This window comes from Bombina bombina, chromosome 1 (assembly GCF_027579735.1).
Source record: "Bombina bombina isolate aBomBom1 chromosome 1, aBomBom1.pri, whole genome shotgun sequence".
In the NCBI taxonomy this organism is placed as follows: domain Eukaryota; kingdom Metazoa; phylum Chordata; class Amphibia; order Anura; family Bombinatoridae; genus Bombina; species Bombina bombina.
Window position 1 is genome coordinate 1,084,801,734 of NC_069499.1, and position 26,182 is coordinate 1,084,827,915.

Genomic DNA, 26,182 nt, shown 5'->3' on the forward strand with positions numbered 1-26,182 from the left:
CGTCTTCATTTCAATCTATCATTTTGCTGTAAAATGGAGCAGTGAAGTTGAGATACATTTTTCACCTAAATAATACAATAAATGTTACATTAATCCATTAGCCAACAGTGAATAAGGATTTAATAAATAACTAGGCCTAGTGAGTGGTTAGTGCAAGGTAATGAGGAATAGGCCCCGGTCTGGATTTCCCTTCCTCTCCTAGCTTTATGGTACATTATGAATGGTTCCCATTGTTTGATGAAACAGTCCTTAGTGTGTAGTGTTTCGGCCGCCAAGCTTGCCATAGTGTAGTGGTGGGTTATCTTGTTTATATTGACTGAAAAGCTTGGGGGGGTGGATTTCTAGAACTGGGCTAAACCCAATCTGGTGATTGTACATATAGTCATAGCTAGTTTCTGATTTCTCTTAGCAGTTTGAGGTATTGGAAAATGTAATAAAACTTGTTCAGGTTTTAAGGTAATCTGAGTTTGGAAGATAGAGCTCAAGAAATCAGAAGTACAATCCCAAATCTCTTTAATTTTGCTGCAGTTCCACCACATGTGTAAATATGATCCTCTCTCACCACAATCCCTATAGAATAACTGTTGAGATAGATTCTCCAGCAGCCCAAACCTAATTGTGTGGAGGTACCATTTAAAGCCAATCTTCAGATAGTTTTCTTTGAGCAACGGGTTTTGTGAAAATGGGAGGCCATTAGTCAGATTAGGGTTCCATGTCTGTAAAGGCCACCATTCTCCCAACTCCTGTTCCCATTTCAAGATAACCTGTGATTTTTGTTCTTTAAGGGTGCTATTAAAGATAGGATACAAGATGGATATTTTCCCCTGATTTGGATCCTTAGACAAGCATAAAGCTTCAAATGTAGTATTAACAGGAGTCCTCGTAAAGCCCAGGACCTCCTGTGCCCTAGACTTCAACTGTAGGTAATGATACCAAATATTTCTGTCATTAGGGTCAAGAGCCCAGTATTGCTCCAATGATAGGGGTTTATCCTCTTTTATAACATCCGCTATTCAGTAGAGTCCCTTGTTGGCCCATTTATGCTGTACATGTAGGTCTATTGAGGAATGTAGAAGTATAAGGGGTGTTAATTTAGATGTGTCTTGTATTAGGGGGTATTTTACAATTCATTTGTGCCATAAGAATATTGTGTGTGAAATCACCACATATTTGCTCACCAGAGGTTGACTGTAGCTCCTTTGGGACCAAAGCAATCTAGTGATCTGATCAGAATTTGTCATATCAGATTCGATTTGTACCCACGTAGGCATGTGTTCTTTTTTAAACCAGTGTGTTGTCTGGGCCATTTGTGCTGCATAGGAGTAAGAAGTCAAGTGTGGCAATCCCACCCCTCCATCCCTCCTATGTGTGCACATTATTTTCTTGTTGATCCTGGCTCTTTTCCCTTACCAGATGAAACAGAGAAAATCTTTCTTCATGGCGTTAATTTCAGAAATCGGGATTGAAATTGGCAGTGATCTAAATAAGTATAGTATTTTTGGTAGCAATGTCATTTTGGTAGACACTATTCTGCCGTAAAGACATAACTTAAGTTTTAGCCATTTCGGGATTAAACTTTTAATATTTGCAAACATACGGCTAGATTACGAGTTGTGCGTTAGGCTGAAAAAGCAGCGTTAAGAGGTCCTAATACTGCTTTTTTACGCCCGCTGGTATTACATGTCTTGCAGGTTTAGGGTCACCACACACTTTTTTGGCCTTACTGCAAAACGAATTACGTAAACTTCGTAAAGTCTTTTTTCTATGGGACTTCCATAGCGCCGGTATTACGAGTCTGTCCTTGGAGGCCAAAAAGTGAGCAGTACACCCTACCCTGTCAAGAGTCCTAACGCATTTAAAAGTCAGTAGTTAAGAGTTTTATGGTACAATGCTGTAACATAAAACTAATAACTAAAGTGCTAAAAAGTACACTAACACCCATAAACTACCTATTAACCCCTAAACCGAGGCCCTCCCGCATCGCAAACACTATAATAAAATTATTAACCCCTAATCTGCCGCTCCGGACAACGCCGCCACCTACATAATATTTATGAACCCCTAATCTGCTGCCCCCAACATCGCTGACACCTACATTATATTTATTAACCCCTAATCTGCCACCCCCAATGTCTCCGCCACCTACTTACACTTATTAACCCTAATCTTCCTCCCCCATCGTGGCCGCCACTATAATAAACATATTAACCCCTAAACCACCACACACCCGCCTTGCAAGCATTAGTTAAATATTATTAACCCCTAATGTGCCATCCCTAACATCGACGCCACCTACCTTCATTTATTAACAACTAATCTGCCACCCCAACGTCGCTGCTACTATATTAAAGTTATTAACCCCTAAATCTAAGTCTAACCCTAACACCACCTAACTTAAATATAATTTAAATAAGTCTAAATAAATTTCCTGCAAAGAAGGGTGTGTGTGTGTGTGTTGACATACGATTCCTCTCAAGCACAGTTAATGATAAATATACATAAATCCTCTTGGCAGTCCTTTAAGGCAATACAAAACAATATGTCAAATGAATGGCTTAACACTTTGTACAGACTCACGCTACTTGTAATGGTGGGAGGACCTTCCGCTATTCCTGCGGTGCGAAGAGAGCCGTGCTCCCTACCTCACTCACCCTATGTCAGCGTGTCTTCATGTGCAAGCCGCGGAAAACCGCATCCAACTCCTTGGCGCTCTACGGTACTTTTTCCTTGGCACTCTCCGATGACGTCACTATTGATGGACTGAAGCCTATGAGGAACAGCCGGAGGTGCTGGCAAATGAATCGTTCCATCCTGGAACTAACACCGGATCTGCTGAAGTACGTGTAGATACATGGGAAAAAAAGAGTTTATCCGATTCCAGGTTATATAAAAAATCCAACTTTATTGAAGACAAGTATTAAAAACAAAAGGGAAGCACCTTAGCAAATTGTGAGTTGTAGCAGGCAAAGCACTTAAAGGGACAGTCTACACCAGAATTTTTATTGTTTTAAAAGATAGATAATCCCTTTATTACCCATTCCCCAGTTTTGCATAACCAACACAATTATAATAATATACTTTTAACCTCTTTGATAATCTTGTATCTAAGCCTCTGCAAACTGCCCCTTTTTTCAGTTCTTTTGACAGACTTGCAGTCTAGCCAATCAGTGCCTGCTCCCAGATAACTTCACGTGCACGAGCACAGTGTTATCTATATGAAATACGTGAACTAACACCCTCTAGTGGTGAAAAACTGTTAAAATGCAATTGAAAAGAGGTGGGCTTCAAGGTCTAAGAAATTAGCATATGAACCTCCTAGGTTAAGCTTTCAACTAAGAATACCAAGAGAACAAAGCAAAAATTGGTGATAAAAGTAAATTGGAAAATTGTTTAAAATTACATGCTCTATCTGAATCATGAAAGTTTATTTTGGCCTAGACTGTCCCTTTAATTCCTATCATTAACTAAATTATTCCTATTTATAACTAAATACTTACCTATAAAATAAACCCTAAGCTAGCTACAATATAACTAATAGTTACATTGTAGCTATCTTAGGGTTTATTTTTATTTTACAGGCAAGTTTGTATTTATTTTAACTAGGTAGAATAGTTATTAAAAAGTTATTAACTATTTAATAACTACCTAGCTAAAATAAATACATTGCCCCAAAGTAATCAGCTCTTTTACCTGAAAAAAAATACAAACAACCCCCCAACAGTAAAACCCACCACCCACACAACCAACCCCCCAAACAAATTACTAACTAAAAAAACTTAAGCTCCCCATTGCCCTGAAAAGGGCATTTGGATGGGCATTGCCCTTAAAAGGGCAGTTAGCTCTTTTGCAAGCCCAAAGTCCCTAACCTAAAAATAAAACCCACCCAATACACCCTTAAAAAAAACCTAACACTAACCCCCTGAAGATCGACTTACCAGGAGAAGTCTTCATCCAAGCCGAGCCGAAGTCTTCAACAAAACCGGGAGAAGTCTTCATCCAAGCCGAGCAGAAGTCTTCATCCAGACGCATCTTCTATCTTCATCCATCCAGCACGGAGCGGGTCCATCTTCAAGACATCCGGCACGGAGCATCCTCTTCCAACGAAGTCTTCTTACTAAATGACTGTTCCTTTAAGTGACATCATCCAAGATGGCGTCCCTTAGATTCCGATTGGTTGATAGAATTCTATCAGCCAATCGTAATTAAGGTAGAAAAAATAGGATTGAGCTCGCATTCTATTGGCTGTTCCAATCAGCCAATAGGATTTTTTCTACCTTAATTCCGATTGGCTGTTAGAATTCTATCAGCCAATCGGAATCTAAGGGATGCCATCTTGGATGATGTCACTTAAAGGAACCGTCATTTAGCTCCGCGCCAGATGTCTTGAAGATGGACCCACTCTGCGCCGGATGGATGAAGATAGAAGATGCCATCTGGATGAAGACTTCTGCCCGTCTGGAGGACCACTTCACCCGGCTTGGATGAAGACTTCTCCCGGCTTCGTTGAGGACTTCGGCCCGGCTTGGTTGAAGACTTCTTCCGGCTTCATTGAGGTTTTACTGTTGGGGGGTTGTTTGTATTTTTTTTTTCAGGAAAAAGAGCTGATTACTTTGGGGCAATGCCTCGCAAAAGCCCCTTTTAAGGGCTATTGGTAGTTTAGTTTAGGCTAGAGTTATATTTTTTATTTTGGGGGAGCTTTTTTTATTTTGATAGGGCTATTAGATTAGGTGTAATTTGTTTAAATATCTTGTAATTTGTTTATTATTTTCTGTAATTTAGTGTTTGTTTGTTTTTGTACTTTAGCTAATTTATTTTAATTGATTTAATTGTTAATTTAGTTAATTTATTCAATTATAGTGTAGTGCTAGGTGTTAGGGAAACTTAGGTTTGGTTTTATATTACAGATATTTATTTATTTTACTTTTGTATTTCTTTTAGCTAGGCAGTCATTAAATAGTTAATAACTATCTAATAACTATTCTACTTAGTTAAAATAAATACAAACTTGCCTGTAAAATAAAAATAAACCCTAAGATAGCTACAATGTTATTGTAGCTAGCTTAGGGTTTATTTTATAGGTAAGTATTTAGTTTTAAATAGGAATAATTTAGTTAATGATAGGAATTTTATTTAGACTTATTTAAATTATATTTAAGTTAGGGGGTGTTAGGGTTAGACTTAGATTTAGGGGTTAATAACTTTAATATAGTGGTGGCGACATTGTGGGCGGCAGATTAAGGGTTCATAAATATAATGTAGGTGGCTGCAGTGTCCGGAGCGGCAGATCAGGGGTTAATAAATATAATGCAGGTGTCGGCGATGTCAAGGGCGGCAGATTAGGGTTAATAAGTGTAAGATTAGGAGTGTTTAGACTCGGGGTTCATGTTAGGGTGTTAGGTGTAGACATAACTTTTGTTTCCCCATAGGAATCAATGGGACAGCGTTAAGGAGTTTTATGCTGCTTTTTTGCAGGTGTTAGACTTTTTCTCAGCCGGCTCTCCCCGTTGATTCCTATGGGGAAATCGTGCACGAGCATGGACGACCAGCTCCCCGCTGACTTAAGCAGTGCTGGTATTGGAGTGCGGTAATGAGCAAAATTTTGCTCAACGCTCACTTCTTGCCTTTTGACAATGGGTTTTTGAAAACTCGTAATACCAGCGCTGCATGTAAGTGAGCGGTGAGGGAAAACTGCTCATTAGCAAAGCATAGCCTCTAACGCAAAACTCGTGATCTAGGTGAAAGGGAAGTAGTTCACTTGGTATAAGGTGTATATATTTGCTGGGAGGGATATCCCTAAGAATTTTAATTTTTTCTGAGCCTATTTAAATGTGAAGTTAAGTTCTAGGAGTTTTTTTGTGTGCTGGGGTAAGTTAATGCTAAGAGCTTCGCACTTATCTCCGTTTATTTTATAATTAGATAAACAACCGAGTTGTTGAATTAATGCATAAAGGGGAGGAAGGGATAAAAGTGGTTTAGTTAGTGAAAGTATAATGTCTTCCGCAAAAAGTAAGACCTTATATTCATTCTCTCCCGCTCTGATTCCCGAGATATCAAGCGGTTCGATGCAGAGTGCAAACAGCAAGGGGGACAATGGACATCCCTGTCGCGTGCCCTTTTTGATATTGATAACTTTGGATTGATATCCTGAAAGCCTAATGAAGGCTGAGGGGGAAGAATACAAAACCGAAAGGGCCCCAAGAAAAGTTCCAGTGATACCAAACCTCCTCAGGACCGCAAACATGTTATCCCAGCCTACTTTGTCGAACGCCTTCTCTGTGTCTAGGGTTAGAAACAGAGAAGGCGTTTCCTTCACAGTGGCCAAATTAATCAGATCAATAACTCTTTGGGTGTTATCAGGGGCTTCTCTGTTTTTTATGAATCCTATTTGATCTGGGTGAATTAAATTCTTAATTATAGGGTTGAGTCTATCTGCCAAAATTTTGGTCAGTATCTTAACGTCCTGGTTAATCAATGAAATGGGCCTGTAGTTTTTACAATGGTGTTTATATGTCCCGGGTTTTGGTATCACTGCAATTCTAGCCATAAGCATTTCCCTGGGGATTTCTACGCCTTATAGGATAGAATTGAACATTAGGGTCAATTTAGGGATTATAATGTCCTGTAGGGACTTATAGAAAATACCGGAGTACCCATCTGGGCCCGGTGTCTTTGAGCTCTTCATTTTTTTAATTGCAAATCTTATTTCCTCAGTGGAAATAGGTGCATTTAGCACGTCAAGTTCCTCTTTCGTCACTCTTGGCAGAGTAATCAGTCCCAGGAAACGATCCAGACTCTCAGATTAATCCGTGTCTCTTTTATGTGAAGGAATATTATACAGGCTAGTGTAATAATCTGCAAACATGTTCACAATGCAAAGGGGATCATTTTTGTTACTATTATCTGGGAGTTGGAGTTGTGGTACCATAGTGTGTCTAGTTAGTTCCTTGAGCTTATTGGCTAACATTTTATCAGGTTTATTTCTGAAAATATAATAATGGGTGTCTATTATTTTTATAGATCTGGCTGTCTCCCTATTCAGCAGCTAATCAATTTCATCATTCAGCTGTCTAAGTTTGTTAAAAGTTTCTTTTTTGTGTAGCGTGTCAGTTGGGATCTAACTGTTTCTGCTTCTAATTGTAATTGTGTTAATTTAGCTTTGTTTTGTTCAGTTTACCTGATTCTGCCATTAGAAGTCCTCTAACATAAGCCTTCAAAGCTCCCCATACATGAATTGGGTTAGTGGTGCTGTCTACATTTATGTTTATAAATTCCGTTATGTGCCGCTGAAGGTTTTGTAGAATCACAGGGTCATGTAGTAGGCTGGCTTTGAGTGACTAAGATTTGGATAACCCTGGATAAGGTGACTTCCACTATTGAGTGGTCAGACCAGGGACAATTCAAAATTTTGGAGTTGATTAAAAGAGGGACCAATATTTGGCTCATAAAGATATAATCTATTCTGGATTGTGATAGGTGCATTGGTGAAAGGTAAGTGAAGTCTCTAGCTTTCCCGTTTATTGCTCTCCAGCAGTCAACTAAATTTTGATCTAGGGAAAAGTCTTTTAGAGTGTTATGAGAAGGTCTGGCGGAGTCTGGTGCCCCTGTCCCCTTGGTAGTGCTGTCTAATTTGTGATCCAATGTTAGATTAAAGTTGCCCCCTATAATAGATTTGTATCTTTTCCATTGGGTTAATTGTTTACTTACTTTGGTCAGAAAAGCTGCCTGATGCTCATTAGGAGCATAAACGTTAGCTATGAGAATTGTAGTATTCTGAATTAAACCTCTGATCAGCTGAAACCGGCCCTATTTGTCTCTAATAACCTCTTCTTCTTTAAAGTTAAGGGAAGAGTGAAGGAGAATCGTCACCCCACATTTTTTCGAACCACCAACAGCATGGTACTGAGTCGGGTATAGTTTGTCCTAATACGTTGGGGTATATTCTTTTGTTAAATGAGAGGGAGGGATACCTTAGGTGGGGAGGGTGGAAAGAAGGGTGAGACAGGGTGAGGGGGTAGGACGGGGGAGGAGTTAGCTCCTGAGAAAATAACTGATTCTGTAAAAATAAAGGTGGTATGTAGGTTACCACTCATCAATAACTAAATCTAACCAACAGTATAAATGTGTCAGCAAACATGTAAGCGTTTAAATTGTATCTTAAACTAACACATAATAAAAGGATGTTAACCTTTATCTTAAAAAAACTTATAAGCTCAATTAAAGTACATAACCATAAACATTTTTCTACCAAGGTTGATTGGATTTGAATTTAAACTCTCTTAATGTCCTAAGCAGAATAAAGTGGTACTCATACTGGATAGTCCCCATACCTCAAGTTATGGATGATTCCTCTAGCCAGGATAGGATGTCTCACCTAAGACTCCGGTACCCACTAGAGGTCTGTCAAACAAAACAGAAATAAGGGGGCAGTTTGCAGAGGCTTAGATACAAGGTAATTACTGAGGAAAAACGTGTATTATTATAACTGTGTTGGTTATACAAAACTGGGAAATGGGTAATAAAGGACTTATCTATCTTTTTAAACAACACAACTTCTGGTATTGACTGTCCCTTTAATAACAATACAGCAATGTCCTTGTCAGTTCATTGATTCCAGTGTCAGCCAATAAGTATCTACTCTTCACTTTTGTTCTTGGCTACCCCTGACCCTGTTAAAAAATAAATAAAATAAAAAAACATTTTTGGGCTTGTAGCAGTAGCTTTGGCTAATATGTTAGTCTAATTAATCTAATTTAAAGGGACAGTCTACTCCAGAATTGTTATAGTTTAATAAGATAGATATATTACCCATTCCCCAGTTTTGCATAACCAACACTCAGCTAGATTACGAGTTGTGCGTTACGGCTCTTAACGCTGAAAATATGGTGTACCGCAAGCCTTTTAGCTGGTAACGCAACGTCAGTACCGCACTAGAAAAAAATGACAGTTTTTAATGCAATTCCCATAGTGCTGGTATTACGAGTTTTGCTTTGAGACTAAAATGTGAGCATTACACTCTAAAAGACAAGATCTGTACCACCATCTAAAGTCAGTAGTTATGAGTTTTACGCTACAAAGCTGTAACATAAAACTCATAACTAATGTTTTAAAAAGTACACTAACACCCATAAACTACCTATTAACCCCTAAACCGAGGCCCTACCGCATCGCAAACACAATATTAAATTTATTGACCCCTAATCTGCTGCTCCCGACATCGCCACCACTAAAAATAATTCTTAACCCCTATTCCGCAGCTCCCCGACATCGTCACCACTATAATAAACGTATTAACCTCTAAATCGCCGCCCTTCCACATCGCATACATTATTTAAATATAATTAACCCCTAATCTGCCATCCGCCCACATCGCCCTCACTATACTAAAGTTATTAAGCCCTACACCGCCGCTCCTATAATAAACCTATTAACCCCTAAACCGAAACCTCCCACAACGAAATATACTAAAGTAAGCTATTAACCCCTAAACTGCAAGCCCCCCACATCGCAATAAATTATTAAACTAGTATCCCCTAAACCTAATGCCCGCTAACGTTATATTAACATTAGAATTTCCCTATCTTAAATTAAATTAAAACTTACCTGTCAAATTAAAAAATGAAGTTTAAACTAACAATTAAATTAACTACCAATTAAATAAACTAAACTACACATTAAACAAATCCTAACACTACTACTACTAAAAATTACAAAGTATCTAATTGCAAAAAAAAAGACTAAATTACAAAAAATAACAAACACTAAATTATGGAAAATAACAAACGAAATTATGAAAAATAAAAAAGAATTACACCTAATCTAATAGCCCTATCAAAATAAAAAAGCCCACCCAAAATAAAAAACCCTAGCCTACAATAAACTACCAATGGCCCTTTAAAGGGCCTTTTGTGGGGCATTGCCCCAAAAATATTAGCTCTTTTACATTTAAAAAAAATAGAAAGACCCCCAACAGTAAAACCAACCACCGAACCATCCCCCCAAAATAAAAAACTTAAATCGAAAAAAACCTGAGCTACCCATTGCCCTGAAAAGGGCATATGAATATGCATTGCCCTTAAAAGGGCATTTAGCTCTTTTGCTGCCCAAACCCTAATCTAAAAATAAAACCCACCCAAAAAACCCTTAAAAAAAACTAACACTAACCTCCGATGATCCACTTACAGTTTTTGAAGTCCTGCTTGAATGATCTTCATACCGGCAGAGAAGTCTTCATCCGAGCAGCCTCTTCAATCATCATCCAGGCAGCATCTTCTAACTTGATCCCGGCCCCGCGGAGTGGGTCCATCCTAAAGACATCCTGCGTGGATCATCCTCTTCATACGATCGCCGTCATACACTGAATCTTCAATGCAAGGTACGCGATTCAAGATGGCTGATCCAATCCAATTGGCTGATCCAATCAGCCAATCAGATTGAGCTTGCATTCTATTGGCTGTTCCGATCAGCCAATAGAATGCAAGCCAATCAGAATTTTCCTACCTTAATTCCGATTGGCTGATAGAATCCTATCAGCCAATCGGAATTCGAGGGACGCCATCTTGGATGACATCCCTTAAAGGAACCTTCATTCTGTTTTAGGACATCGGAAGAAGAGGATGGATCCACACCGGAGGTCTTGAAGATGGAGCCGCTCGTCATCGGATGGAAGAAGCTAGAAGATGCCGCTTGGATGAAGATGTCTACCGGTCCGGATCTCCTCTTCGGCCCGGATAGGATGAAGACTTCTGCCCGAAGATGGACTTCTTCAGCCGCCGCTTGGATCAAGACTTCAGCCAGAGGATGGACGTCTTCAGCCCCCGCTTGGGCTTGGATCAAGACATCGGAGCCTGGACGGATCGGTGATACCCGGCGTGGTGAAGATAAGGTAGGAAGATCTTCAGGGGCTTAGTGTTAGGTTTATTTAAGGGGGGTTTGGGTTAGATTAGGGGTATGTGGGTGGTGGGTTGTAATGTTGGGGGGGTATTGTATGTTTTTTTTTTCCAGGCAAAAGAGCTGAATTCTTTGGGGCATGCCCCGCAAAAGGCCCTTTTAAGGGCTGGTAAGGTAAAAGAGCTTTTATATTTTAATTTTAGAATAGGGTAGGGCATTTTTTTATTTCGGGGGGCTTTGTTATTTTATTAGGGGGCTTAGAGTAGGTGTAATTAGTTTAAAATTGTTGTAATATTTTTCTAATGTTTGTAAATATTTTTTTATTTTTTGTAACTTAGTTCTTTTTTATTTTTTGTACTTTAGATAGTTTATATAATTGTATTTATTTGTAGGTATTGTATTTAATTAATTTATTGATAGTGTAGTGTTAGGTTTAATTGTAACTTAGGTTAGGATTTATTTTACAGATAATTTTGTAATTATTTTAACTAGGTAGCAATTAAATAGTTCTTAAAGGGACATGAAACCCAATTTTTTTCTTTCATGATTTAGAAAGAGCATGTCATTTTAAACAACTTTCTAATTTACTTCTATTATCTAATTTGCTTCATTCTCTTGATATCACTTGCTGAAAAGCATATCTAGATACGCTCAGTAGCTGCTGATTGGTTGCTGCACATAGAGGCCTTGTGTGATTGGCTCACACATGGGCATTGCTATTTCTTCAACAAAGGATATCTAAAGAATTGAGCAAATTAGATAATAGAAGTAAATTGGAAAGTCGTTTAAAATTGCATGCCCTATCTGAATCATGAAAGTTTAATTTTGACTAGACTGTCCCTTTAACTATTTAATAGCTATTGTACCTGGTTAAAATAAATACAAAATTGCCTGTAAAATAAATATAAATCCTAAAATAGCTACAATGTAATTATAATTTATATTGTAGCTATATTAGGATTTATTTTACAGGTAAGTATTTAGCTTTAAATAGGAATAATTTATTTAATAAGAGTTAATTTATTTTGTTAGAATAAAATTATATTTAACTTAGGGGGGTGTTAGGGTTAGGGTTAGACTTAGCTTTAGGGGTTAATACATTTATTAGAGTAGCGGTGAGGTCCGATCGGCAGATTAGGGGTTAATAAGTGTAGGTAGGTGGCGGCGACGTTGGGGGCGGCAGATTAGGGGTTAATAAATATAATATAGGGGTCGGCGGTGTTAGGGGCAGCAGATTTGGGGTACATAGGTATAATGTAGGTTGCGGCGGTGTACGGAGCGGCAGATTAGGGGTTAAAAAAATATGCAGGTGTCAGGGATAGCGGGGCGGCAGATTAGGGGTTAATAAGTGTAAGGTTAGGGGTGTTTAGACTCTGGGTTCATGTTAGGGTGTTAGGTGCAGACTTAGGAAGTGTTTCCCCATAGGAAACAATGGGGCTGCATTAGGAGCTGAACGCTGCTTTTTTGCAGGTTTTTTTTTTTTTCAGCTCAAACTTTCCCATTGTTTCCTATGGGGGAATCGTTCACGAGCACGTTTTTGAAGCTGGCCGCGTCCGTAAGCACCACTGGTATTGAGAGTTGCAGTGGCGGTAAATTATGCTCTACCCTCCCTTTTTGGAGCCTAACGCAGCCCTTCTGTGACCTCTAAATACCAGCGGTATTTAAAAGGTGCAGGGAAAAAAAAGCCAGCGTTAGCTATGCGGGTCGTTACCGACAAAACTCTAAATCTAGCCGTTTTTCTTTCATATGTAAGTTTGTATTTATTTTAACCAGGTAGTTAGTAAATAGTTTATGACTATTTACTAACTAGTCTACCTAGTTAAAATAAATACAAACTTACCTGTGAAATAAAAATAAAACCTAAGGTAGCTACAATATAACTATTATAACTATTAATTTAATTATGTTAAAGTTAGGGGGTGTTAGGGTTAGGGTTATGTTAAGGTTAGGGTTACGTTAGGGTTAGAGCTTTATATAGTTTAAATTAGGTTGTTGCGATGTGGGGGGCTGGCGGTTTAGGGGTTAATAGGTTTATTTAGTGGTAGTGATGTGGGAGGCCAGAGGTTTAGGAGTTAATAACTTTATTTAGTTGTGGCGATGTCGGGAAACGGTCGAATAGGGGTTAATAACTTTAATACAGTGTGGGCGATGTTGGGGTGCGGAAGAATAGGGGTTAATAACTTTAGTATAGTGGCAGGTATATCGGGAGTGGCAGATTAGAGGTTGATAACTGTAGGCAGGCGTCAGCGATGTCGGGGGCAGCAGATTAGGGGTGTTTAGACGTGGGGTTTATGTTAGGGTGTTAGGTTTAAACGGTATTTTCTTTTTCCCCATAGACATCAATAGGGCTGCGTTACAGAGCTTTTCTTTCCGCGATCGCAGGTGTTAGACTTTTTTCTGACCCGCTCTCCCATTGATGTCTATGGAGAAAGCGTGCACGAGCACGTCAGAACAGCGCTTGTTTTTGTTGCGGTATGAAACTTAAAAACCCCATATCGCCCGCACAAGCTGGGTTTTTTCAAACTTGTAATGGCAGCACTAAATATACTGTAACCTCTCTTATTTCAGTTCTTTTGACAGACTTGCATTTTAGCCAATCAGTGCCCTCTCATAAGTAACTTCACAGGAGTGAGCACAATTTTATCTATATGGTACACATAAACTAGACAGCTGTGAAAAACGTTCAAATGCTTTAAAATAAGGGGCAATCTTCAAGTGCTTAAAATTACCATTTGAGTCTACCTAGGTTTAGCTTTCAACAAAGAATAACTAAAAGAACCAAGCAAATTTGATGATAAAAGTAAATTGCAAAGTTGTTTAAAATTACTATCTGAATCATGAAAGTTTAATTTTGACTAGACTGTCCCTTTAAATAAATAAAATAACAAACGGATTTTCATTAACAAACAAATTCAGAACAACCAAATAAACAAATAACTAAATAAATTGTTTGTTTTATTTCATGATGAAAGATTCTTTACAAATACATTTTGTCTGTGTTTTCTATGTAAAATATGCAACACATACTAACACATCTGGTGAGTTCTGAAAACTGACACCTCAATAATACCCTTTAAAATGTTCAATTTTACTTTGGTATGATCCTAGTGCTTAAAAAGGGCGTCTGTATGAAACCTGGGACTAAAGCTGCAGAATTTGTTAAGGCACACGTTGCCATTTCTTTCCTGACTTATTAACCAAAGATTTGGGCACACAATGTGTTACAGAAGAACAGTGAAATCCTTATTAATCGGGACTCATTTTTAAATGCTGTGTGAGTGTGCTTTATGATGACCCACATTGTACCTACTCTACTCTACCGTCTTTAAGACCTTTGTAGCAATTTATAAGGCATATAAAGAACATTCGGCTAGATTACGAGTTTTGCGGTAAGAGCTGTCCGGTAATAACTTGCAAGTTATTGTCACCGCTCACTTACCTACAGCACTGGTATTACAAGTTTTCATAAACCCGGCGTTAGCAGGCAAGAAGTGAGCGTAGAGCAAAATTGAGCTCCATACCACACTCCAATACCAGCACTGCGGTGAGCTGCGGTGAGCTGGTTTTACGTGCTCGTGTACGATTTCCCCATAGACATCAATGGGGAGAGCCGGCTGAAAAAAAGTCTAACACCTGCAAAAAAGCAGCGTAAATCTCCGTAACATAGTCCCATTGATTTCTATGGGGAAACAAAATGTATGTTTACACCTAACACCCTAACATAAACCCTGAATCTAAACACATCTAATCTTACACTTATTAACCCCTAATCTGCTACCCCCATCATCGCCAACACCTACATTATACTTATTAACCCCTAATCTGCCGCTCCGGACATCGCCGCCACTATAATAATCATATTAACCCCTAAACCGCAGCGCTCCCGCATTGCAAACACTAATTAAATATTATTAACCCCTAATCTGCCGCCCCTAACATATCCGCCACCTACCTTCATTTATTAACCCCTAATCTGCCGTCCCCAACGTCGCCGCCACTATACTAAATTTATTAACCCCTAAACCTAAGTCTAACCCTAACAACCCCTAATTTAAATATAATTAAAATAAATCTAAATAAATATTGCTATCATTACCTAAATAATTCCTATTTAAAACTAAAAACGTACCTGTAAAATAAACCGTAAGCTAGCTACAATATAACTAATAGTTACATTGTATCTAGCTTAGGGTTTATTTTTATTTTACAGGCAAGTTTGTATTTATTTTAACTAGGTAGAATAGTTACTAAATAGTTATTAACTATTTACTAACTACCTAGCTAAAATAAATACAAATTTAGCTGTAAAATAAAACAACCTGAGTTACACTAACACCTAACCTTACACTACAATTAAATAAATTACCTAAATTAAATACAATTACCTAAATTACAAAAAAAAAACCCACTAAATTACACAAAATAAAAAAGACATCATATATTTAAACTAATTACACCTAATCTAATAGCCCTATCAAAATAAAAAAAGCCCCCCCCCCCAAAAATAAAAAAAAATAAACATCCCCTAGCCTAAACTAAACTGCTAATAGCCCTTTAAAGGGCCTTTTGCGGGGCATTGCCCCAAAGAAATCAGCTCTTTTACCTGTAAAAAAATACAAACACTAAAACTAAAACCCACCCAATAAACCCTTGCAAAAACCTAACACTAACCCCCGAAGATCCACTTACAGTTTTGAAGACCAGACATCCCTCCTCAACGAAGCCGGGAGAAGCCCTCAGCAAAGCAGCAAGAAGTCCTCAACGAAGCCAGGAGAAGTCTTCATCCAAGCCGGCAGAAGTGGTCCTCCAGATGGCATCTTCTATCTTCATCCATCCGGTGCAGAGCGGGTCCATCTTCAAGACATCAGGCGCGGAGCATCCTCTTCAATTGAAGTCTTCTTCCCGAATGAAGGTTCCATAAAGACACGTCATCCAAGATGGCGTCCCTTGAATTCCAATTGGCTGATAGAATTCTATCAGCTAATCGGAATTAAAGGTGAAAAAATCCTATTGGCCGATGCAATTTTTTCACCTTTAATTCCGATTGGCTGATAGAATTCTACCAGCCAATCGGAATTCAAGGGACGCCATCTTGGATGATGTCACTTAAAGGAACCTTCATTCAGGAAGAAGACTTCGATTGAAGAGGATGCTCTGCGCCGGATGTCTTGAAGATGGACCTGCTCCACGTCGGATGGATGAAGATATCTGCCCATCTGGAGGACCACTTCTGCTGGCTTGGATGAAGACTTCTCCCGGCTTCGTTGAGGACTTCTTGTCACTTCGCTGAGGCTTCGTTGAGGACGGATGTCCGGTCTTCTAAACTGTAAGTGGATCTTCGGGGGTTAGTGTTAGGATTTTTAAGGGTTTTTTGGATGGGTTTTAGTTTTAGATTAGGGTTTGGGCAATTGAAAAAGAGGTAAATGCCCTTTTAAGGGCATTGCCCATCTAAATGCCCTTTTCAGGGCAATGGGGAGCTTAGGTTTTTTTAGTTAGGATTTTATTTGGGGAGTTGGTTGTGTGGGTGGTGGGTTTTACTGTTGGTGGGGTGTTTATATTTTTTTTATTTGGGGCAATGCCCTGCAAAAGGTCCTTTTAAGGGCTATTGGCAGTTTAGTTTAGGCTAGGGTTTTTTTTTATTATGGGGGGGCTTTTTTATTTTGATAGGGCTATTACGTTAGGTGTAATTAGTTTAAATAACTGATAATGTATTTTTTATTTTGTGTAATTTAGTGTTTGTTTGTTTTTTTGTAATTTAGTTAATTGTATTTAATTTAGGTAATTTATTTAACCATTTAAGGACACAGCTTTCAGTTTGCTCATTTATTTTATGATGGAAAAATTCCTTCATATGTCCTTAAGAGGTTAATTGTATTGTAAGGTTTGGTGTAAGTGTAACTCAGGTTAGGTTTTATTTTACAGGTAAATTTGTATTTATTTTAGCTCAGTAGTTAGTAAATAGTTAATAACTACTAACTAGTCTACCTAGTTAAAATAAATACAAACTTGCCTGTAAAATAAAAATAAACCCTAAGCTATATGCAATGTAACTATTAGTTATATTGTAGCTAGCTTAGGGTTTAATTTACAGGTAAGTATTTAGTTTTTAATAGGAATTATTTAGGTAATGATATTAATTTTTATTTAGATTTATTTTAATTATATTTAAGTTAGGGGGTGTTAGGGTTAGGGTTAGACTTAGGTTTAGGGGTTAATAAATTTAGTATAGTGGCGGCGACGTTGGGGGCGGCAGATTAGGGTTTAATAAATTAAGTTAGGTGGCGGTGATGTTAGGGGCGGCAGATTAGGGGTTAATAATATTTAACTAGTGTTTGCAATGCGGGAGTGCGGTGGTTTAGGGGTTAATATGTTTATTATAGTGGCGGCAATGTCGGGAGCGGCAGATTAGGGGTTAATAATTTTATTTTAGTGTTTTCGATGCAGGAGGGCCTCGGTTTAGGGGTTAATAGGTAGTTTATGGGTGTTAGTGTACTGTTTAACACTTTAGTTACGAGTTTTATGCTACAGTTTTGTAGCGTAAAACCCATAACTACTGACTTTAGATTGCGCTACAAATCTTGCAGGATAGGCTGTACTGCTCACTTTTTGGCCTCCCAGAAAAAGCTTGTAATATTGGCACTATGGAAGTCCCATTGAAAAAAGACTTTACACAAATTGCGTAAGTTAATTTGCGTTAAGGCCAAAAAAGTGTGCGGTGCCCCTAAACCTGCAAGACTTGTAATACCAGCGGTAGTGAAAAAGCAGCGTTATGAGCCTTAACGCTGCTTTTTCACTCATACCACAAAACTCGTAATCTAGTGGTATGTTTGTGACTTTGGTCACATTACTAGAGTTACTGACAGGAATGCCAATTTAAATTGATATCCTATCAATTTAAAGTCTGGTTACAAGAGAGACTGTTCCAGTTATTGTTATCATGGGCACTGGTCATAGAAAGACATAACAATTTGATATTCTCTTTTGTTTCCTGTGATTTTGGTCCTGCCCTGGTTAAGAATGCACAATCCATGAATAAATTGCAATACTGGCAGTATAATTTTTGCTTCAATGATTTGTCAGAGACTTCTACGTTTCTGAGTGTAAATTAGGGTATTTTGGAAACATTACTTGAACAATACAGATACTTTCCTGTTGTATTTAAGAATAAGGGAGCAGATCAACTCCTAGATATCCTTACGATTGCCCTATTGATTTATCCCCAGGAGGCCCAATAGCTTTTGCAATAATCTTTCCTTCATCCTGTAATGAGTTAAGTCATTTGAAGGAGCACATAGATAAAAATCTAACTAAGGGATTTATCAGGCCTTCTACATCTTCAGACTCGCCAGAAACACAAGTTATGAAGCAGCGGTCTAAAGATTGGCCGCGAGTCAGCAGGGGGCAGCATTGCACCAGCAGCTCTTGTGAGCTGCTGGTGCAATGTTAAATGCGGAGACCGTATTGCTCTCCGCATTTAGCGAGATCTTGCGGACCTGATCCTGCTCTGAACAGCTCTGAACAGTTTTATTATCTGTAACAGGTCCCCTTTGCCAGTCATCCCTGAAATGTTGGACACAATAAAAGAGGCTTACGTTTTTACGAAGATTGATTTGAGATGTATACATATTCTGGTGCTATTCTGTTGTGTATTAGAGATGGAATGAATTAAAGCTTTTTCGGTTGATTGGGCTAAGAATTAAAAAATCAGCCAAAAGTAATGCAATTGCACCTTGCAAGGGCTTCAGTGTGTGGAGGTGACCACATGAAAAGGAGGTCTGCAGGAGATAATAATAAAAGAAGCATAGGCAGGAAGATGGAACAAGTGGACCGCCATCATGAAGATTGAAGAGGAACACTGCAGGAACTGATCACGTAGGAGCCGGAGTCAAGTTGGGTGAATAGAAACTTTAGGGTTTAGAGTTAGGATTTTTTTGGGTTGCTTTTTTTTTTTTTAATAGGGTTTCTTGTTTTTATCTTCTAAGGGCAATGCCCAACCAAATGCCCCTTTCTGGGCAATCTTTTTTTTAGGATAGGATTTTTTTTAAACTTTTTTAGGATATATATTTTTTTTAAATAGGTTTTTTAATGGCAAAAGAGCTGAAATTACTTTAAGCCAATGCCCTTTTCATGGCAATTGTTAGAGTATATTTTTTAGACAGGCTTTTTTTGGAAGGGGGTGTCCCTTTTATTGTAGAATGAGGTTGTTGTTTTTTTTAAAAAGAGCTAATTCACTTTAGAGCAATGTCCTTCAAAAAGCCCTTCTAAGGACTATTGCTATAGTAAAATAGTTAATATAGAGGGTTTTTTTTATTAATTTTGGGGTGCTTTTTTTCTTTTGTGTCTTTAAAGGGGACAGTTTCTTTTTATTTTTGGTAGTGTTTTTTATTTTTTGTAATGTTAGTGTGTTATTTTGTGTAACTTAGGGGGAATAAGGATAGGGGTATTGGGGGGGTTAGCTTTTAGGTAAAATAGGGTATGGCTAGTTTGCATTTGGGGGTTGTGGCAGTTTAGGGGTTAATAGTTAAGGGAGTGTTGTGTTGGGGGGTTGTGGTGGTTAGGGGTTAATAGGTTAGGGGTTTTGAGTTGAGGGTTGTGATAGTCTAGAGGTTAATAGGTTAGGGGTGTTTGCGTTGGGGAGTTGCGGTAGTTTATGAGGTTAATAGGTTTATTGGTGTTGGCTTTGGGGATTGGGGGGTTAAGGGGTTAATAGGTTAGGGGTTCTACATTGGGGGTTTGGCGGTTTAGGGGTTAATAGCGCTGCAGAACCTGTTGGCGCTCTACAAATACCTTATAATATTAATAATAATAATAGGTTAGGGGGTGTTTGAGATGGTGGTTATGGCAGAATAGCGGGTAAGTAGTGTAGGGGTAGTTTGTGGTGGGGGTTATGGTGGTAAAGGGTGAATATGTTAGGAGGTTTATTGCAGTGGGCTATTGGTGATATAGGGGTTATTAGGTTAGAAAGTTTATTGTGGTGGGTTATTGGCACTGTAGAGGTTAGTAGGTTCAGAAGTTTATTGTGGTGGGCTATTGGCGGTATAGGGGTTAATTAGTGTAGGGTTAGTTTGCGATGGTGTGTTATGTTGGTTTAGGGGTACATAGGTATATTTATTAGGCTTGGTGCTACATATTTAATAGGGATCCATTACTTTACATCGCCAATGTTGATGCTGCTTGTAATATTTCACTAGGATCACCACCCATTGCGATGTATAGTAAAATGCCTCTCAGCAATGCTGCTTTTAAACAGTAATGTTGGCACTTTTGAATATATCGCTGGCATTCTCTAAATCGTGTTGGAAGCCTTTTGAATATATTGCATCCTCACAGCACTTTTGATCATTGTGGCCTAAGTAAGATGCTCAAGTAGACCCACATAGTAATCAACAGAAAATATTTACTAGGTTTTATTGTCACAAATGTATATGAATGCTCATATGATCTGTGTGTCTTGTGTGCATATGCTACAGCATCATGTACACCTATACCTGGGACTACAATTCCCTTAATCTTCACTTGCCAATTGCTGCTATTGACATATAGAGTATTTCTTAACTCATATATTTATACATTTCTATCTCAGCAACCACTTCTTGTTTTTTCACCAAAAAAGAAAAGCAAATAATAAACAATTATATCTATCTGGAGGCCACATTTAATGCAATTGTTTTTGCTGCTGTTTGGTGAATTCTTTAAAATTGTAATAGCTAAGAAAAAATAAACAAGAATACTCAATTTGCTTCAAATTTTCAGACACTACGGGCGCGATCCGATATCGATCGCAGTTTGCGGCGCAAGCGAGGGAACCGGCGTCGCCCGCAGTTTCAGCTCGCAACTCGAGCCATCCCATATAGGTCGCCGTCAGATGCTAACGTGCCGTAAGTCTGACAAACCAGCGATGTCCAGAAATCTGCGTAAGTACAAATTTCTGGCGTCGCCAGTGACTTGCGCCACGTTAGAATCTGCCGGCGCCTATAAAACCTGACTAAAGTTTAAAACACCCGCACTGTCTAACACGCCTCCCTAACATAGCCCGCACTGTCTAACCCTCTATCCGCTATCCCCCCTCACTAGCCTAACAATAAAAATGCTATTAACCCCTAAACCGCCGCTCCCGTACCCCGCCGCAACCTAATAAAGTTATTAACCCCTAAACCGCCGCTCCCGTACCCCGCCGCCAGCTATATTATATCTATAACCCCCTAAAGTGAGCCCCTAACACCGCCGCCATCTATATTAAAATTATTAACCCCTAATGTAAGCCCCTTACACCGCCGCCATCTCTATTAAAATGATTAACCCCTAATTTAATCTACCTACCCCGCCGCCAGCTATATTATCTATATTAACCCTAAGTATATTATAGTTAATATAGTTATTACATTATATATATTAACTATATTAACCCTAATTATATTAGGGTTAATATAGTTAGTATAGTTACTATAGTATTTATATTAACTATATTAACTCTATCTAACCCTAACACCCCTAACTAAATTTATATTAAATTAATCTAATTCATTTATAAACTAAAATATTCCTATTTAAATCTAAATACTTACCTATAAAATAAAATCTAAGATAGCTACAATATAATTAATAATTACATTATAGCTATGTTAGGGTTAATATTTATTTTACAGGTAAATAGTTAATTATTTTAACTAGGTATAATAGATATTAAATAGTTATTAACTATTTAATATCTACCTAGTTAAAATAATTACCCAATTACCTGTAAAATAAATCCTAACCTAAGTTACAAAAACACCTACACTATCAATAAATTTAATAAACTACAAACATCTATCTAAAAATACAATTAAATTAACTAAACTAAATTACAAAAAAAAACAAACACTAAATTACAAAAAATAAAAAAAAGATTACAAGATTTTTAAGCTAATTACACCTATTCAAAGCCCCCTAATAAAATAATAAACCCCCAAAATAACAAAAATTCCCTGCCCTATTCTAAATTCAACAAATTTCAAAGCTCTTTACCTTACCAGCCCTTAAAAGGGCCTTTTGTGGGGCATGCCCCAAAGAATTCAGCTCTTTTGCATACAAGAAATACAATACCCCCCCCCCCCCCATTACAACCCACCACCCACATACCCCTATTCTAAACCCACCCAAACCCCCCTTAAAAAAGCCTAACACTACCCCCCTGAAGATCTCCCTACCTTGTCTTCACCACACCGGGCCAAACTCCTGATCCGATCCGGGCGATGTCTTCCTCCAAGCGGCAAAGAAGAATTCTTCCTCCGGCGACGTCTTCCTCCAAGCGGCAGCAAAGTCTTCATTCTTCCGGCGGCATCTTCAATCTTCTTTCTTCGCTCCGCCGCCGCGGAGCATCCATCCCGGCCGACTGCTAAACTTGGAATGAGGTACCTTTAAATGACGTCATCCAAGATGGCGTCCGCCGAATTCCGATTGGCTGATAGGATTCTATCAGCCAATCGGAATTAAGTTAAAAAAATCTGATTGGCTGATTGAATCAGCCAATCAGATTCAAGTTCAATCCGATTGGCTGATCCAATCAGCCAATCAGATTGAGCTCGCATTCTATTGGCTGATCGGAACAGCCAATAGAATGCGAGCTCAATCTGATTGGCTGATTGGATCAGCCAATCGGATTGAACTTGAATCTGATTGGCTGATTCAATCAGCCAATCAGATTTTTTTAACTTAATTCCGATTGGCTGATAGAATCCTATCAGCCAATCGGAATTCGGCGGACGCCATCTTGGATGACGTCATTTAAAGGTACCTCATTCCAAGGTTAGCAGTCGGCCGGGATGGATGCTCCGCGGCGGCGGAGCGAAGAAAGAAGATTGAAGATGCCGCCGGAAGAATGAAGACTTTGCTGCAGCTTGGAGGAAGACGTCGCCGGAGGAAGAATTCTTCTTTGCCGCTTGGAGGAAGACATCGCCGGAGGAAGAATTCTTCTTTGCCGCTTGGAGGAAGACATCGCCCGGATCGGATCAGGAGTTCGGCCCGGTGTGGTGAAGACAAGGTAGGGAGATCTTCAGGGGGGTAGTGTTAGGCTTTTTTAAGGGGGGTTTGGGTGGGTTTAGAATAGGGGTATGTGGGTGGTGGGTTGTAATGGGGGGGGGGGGGTATTGTATTTCTTGTATGCAAAAGAGCTGAATTCTTTGGGGCATGCCCCACAAAAGGCCCTTTTAAGGGCTGGTAAGGTAAAGAGCTTTGAAATTTGTTGAATTTAGAATAGGGCAGGGAATTTTTGTTATTTTGGGGGTTTATTATTTTATTAGTGGGCTTAGAATAGGTGTAATTAGCTTAAATATCTTGTAATCTTTTTTTTATTTTTTGTAATTTAGTGTTTGTTTTTTTTTGTAATTTAGTTTAGTTAATTTAATTGTATTTTTAGATAGATGTTAGTAGTTTATTAAATTTATTGATAGTGTAGGTGTATTTGTAACTTAGGTTAGGATTTATTTTACAGGTAATTGGGTAATTATTTTAACTAGGTAGATATTAAATAGTTAATAACTATTTAATATCTATTATACCTAGTTAAAATAATTAACAATTTACCTGTAAAATAAATATTAACCCTAACATAGCTACAATGTAATTATTAATTATATTGTAGCTATCTTATGGTTTATTTTATAGGTAAGTATTTAGATTTAAATAGGAATATTTTAGTTTATAAATGAATTAGATTAATTTAATATAAATTTAGTTAGGGTTAGATAGAGTTAATATAGTTAATATAAATACTATAGTAACTATATTAACTATATTAACCCTAATATAATTAGGGTTAATATAGTTAATATATATAATGTAATACCTATATTAACTATAATATACTTAGGGTTAATATAGATAATATAGCTGGCGGCGGGGTAGGTAGATTAAATTAGGGGTTAATCATTTTAATAGAGATGGCGGCGGTGTAAGGGGCTTACATTAGGGGTTAATCATTTTTATATAGGTGGCGGCGGTGTAAGGGGTCAGATTAGGGGATAGATAAGGTAGATGGCGGCGGTTTTAGAGGCTCACAGTAGGGGGTTAGTTTATGTAGATGGCGGCGGGGTCCGGGAGCGGCGGTTTAGGGGGTAATAACTTTATTAGGGATTTCGGGGGGGGGGGGATCGCGGTTGACAGGTAGATAGACATTGCGCATGCGTTAGGTGTTAGGTTTATTTTAGCAGATCGCGGTTGACAGGGAGATAGACATTGCGCATGCGTTAGGTGTTAGGTTTATTTTCTAGTTAGTTTAGGGAGTTACGGGGCTCCAATAGTCAGCGTAAGGCTTCTTACGGCTGCTTTTTGTGGCGAGGTGAAAATGGAGTAAGTTTTCTCCATTTTCGCCACGTAAGTCCTTACGCTGCATATTGGATACCAAACTGCGCGGGTTTGGTATACCTGCCTATGGCCCAAAAAACTGCGGGCGACGGCAGAAATATACGCGCGTAACTTCTAGGTTACGCCGTATATGTGATACCAAATCCGCGCAAATATTGGCGTCGCCGGCTTTTGCGGGCGACGCTTTATATCGGATCGACCCCCATGTGTGTGCCCACAAAACAACCAAATTTGAAATTTGTTTAGCAATACATAGTTACAAGTTAAGTAGCATTTAACACTGAAAAGTGTGTTCAACTATAATGAGTATTCACATTGTGTGTGTTATCAGATTGCTCAGTGAATGAAAGATATTTTTTTTCTGAAAACATCTAGTAAAGAAGAATTGTAAAACAAAAGGAGACTATATTTTTATGTATATAATTGTATTATATTATCTGGAACAACACATGATTTACTTTGAATTATATTGTAATAAAATCTGATTTCACACTGAACTCATAATTAAAATGCAATGTGTCACCACTGAAGAGTTCCAAATTTTGCAGCCTTCAGTTCAGTTTCAGTAAAGCAGACTTGTTTTATTTCCCCCAAAGCACTTACTTTGCAAAATGTTAAACTACCAATGGCCTTGGAAGAATCTATTAGCAGCTCGACTGTGTACACAAGTCACTGAGTGTCAGTGGCACAGCTTTACAAGAGCAATGGCATGAGAAGTTAATATACTTTCAGTTTATCGTCTTTTGGTGATGGGGATTTAAACAGTAGATCTGCAAACTGTGATCTGCAAATCTCTAGCTGTGACACTTGGATACTACTGCCTGTTATACGTCATTCCAACTTAGCATGCATTATAGATAAATCATTACAATATTCTTGCATAAGATGATTTCATTATCCTTGTACATTTTAATCACAACATGTTCAAAAATTAGGGAAATACATCATTTAAGTTTTAGTTAAGTAAAAACTTAAAGTGAAGGTCAAGTTAAAAGTACAGCCTCAAGGCATTGCATAGACTTATAAAAAGGAGCAGGAGTTTAAGTCATGATTTTTTTTTAAATCTATTTATTTTCTTATATTTTTACCTTTAAACTGCTCCGCAAATAAGCGCAGCACTCCTGATCGCTATCTTGTCTAATTGATTGACAGATGACGATCTTAAACCGACTAATCCTTGTTTCTTCCCTGGGCCGTGACGTTTACGCAAAGGGGCTGAACGCCCCGGTGGGGAAACAAGGATTAGTTGGTTTAAGAATCGTCATCTGTCAATCAATTAGACAAGATGGCGGGTGGGAGTGCTGCGCTTATCGACGGAGCAGTTTAAAGGTAAAAATATAAGAAAAAAAATAGATTTAAAAAAATTCATGACTTAAACTCCTGCTCATTTTTATAAATCTATGCAATGCCATTAAGCTGTCCTTTTAACTTGACCTTCACTTTAATCCAGGAATTCCCCAACTTTTGAGGATTTTAAGTCTGACATGTAAGGAACATAAATCTACCTAAACTAGACTTTTCATTCTAAAAATATGAAGTATTTTAACTTTAATGAGCACACCTACATAAACAAAATTCCTTTACTGTTCTGAAAAATGCAGCGGCACTACTGATTTTAAGTTGGATTACACTTACAACAAGAGCAATTTGTTATCTTGACACTAGAGAAACTTTGTAGCAGTGTAGATGAAATATGATAACTAATGATCTCTCTAACTAAATGATTTTTCTTAAAAAATAATTAGCACAAGAAAAAAAACACTTTAACTTGTATCAAATTTAGATTTTTTTATTCTAAAATTTGTATATGTAATCTTTTTAAGATAAGTGCATTTTATTAGTACATTAATTTAGCCTGAGTAGAGGGAAAGCATTTTTGTTTGTCTTTTACTATAATGAGGTTGGTCATATTGCATCATCCTATCCATATGTACAAAAAGCAATGCATCTG